Here is a 536-nt window from a genome sequence, read left to right as displayed (position 1 = left end):
TGCTCTGTAATGTGATGTCAGCAATGGTGTCAACAAACTTCACACAGTAATGGAAGTTCTTTCTGCTTAACTGGTTTACATCTAATGATGTGTTCTTGAGCTAGATACTTAACCTTAGTTGCTTCAGTAAACATCCTGACCTACAGTGCCTATAAAAAGTACTCACCCCCTTGGATGTTTCATCCTTTTATTGTCATTATAAATTAATCATGGTCAAAAAGAAATTACAGAAATACACCTCATTAATGTCAAATTGAAAGCGGGTTTCTACAAAGTAATGTCAATTCAATAAAAATATGTAACACCCAAGGGGAATAATAGAATACTTTTTATAGACACTGTATAAATAGACATGTAAAATAGTAAAAAAGTATAAACCTTCTTTAGATAAGGTTGAAAATAATATTAAAATAACAGTGTAACAACAATGAGAGAAAAAAACAACACCAAACTCACTGGTAACACAATTAAACTGTATTACATTTGTGCTTAAAATTATTACAATTACAGTATTTACAAGTGTTGTCCTAAAAATA

Source organism: Anabas testudineus, chromosome 23, assembly GCF_900324465.2.
Source record: "Anabas testudineus chromosome 23, fAnaTes1.2, whole genome shotgun sequence".
Lineage (NCBI taxonomy): Eukaryota > Metazoa > Chordata > Actinopteri > Anabantiformes > Anabantidae > Anabas > Anabas testudineus.
This window is presented reverse-complemented; position numbering follows the sequence as displayed.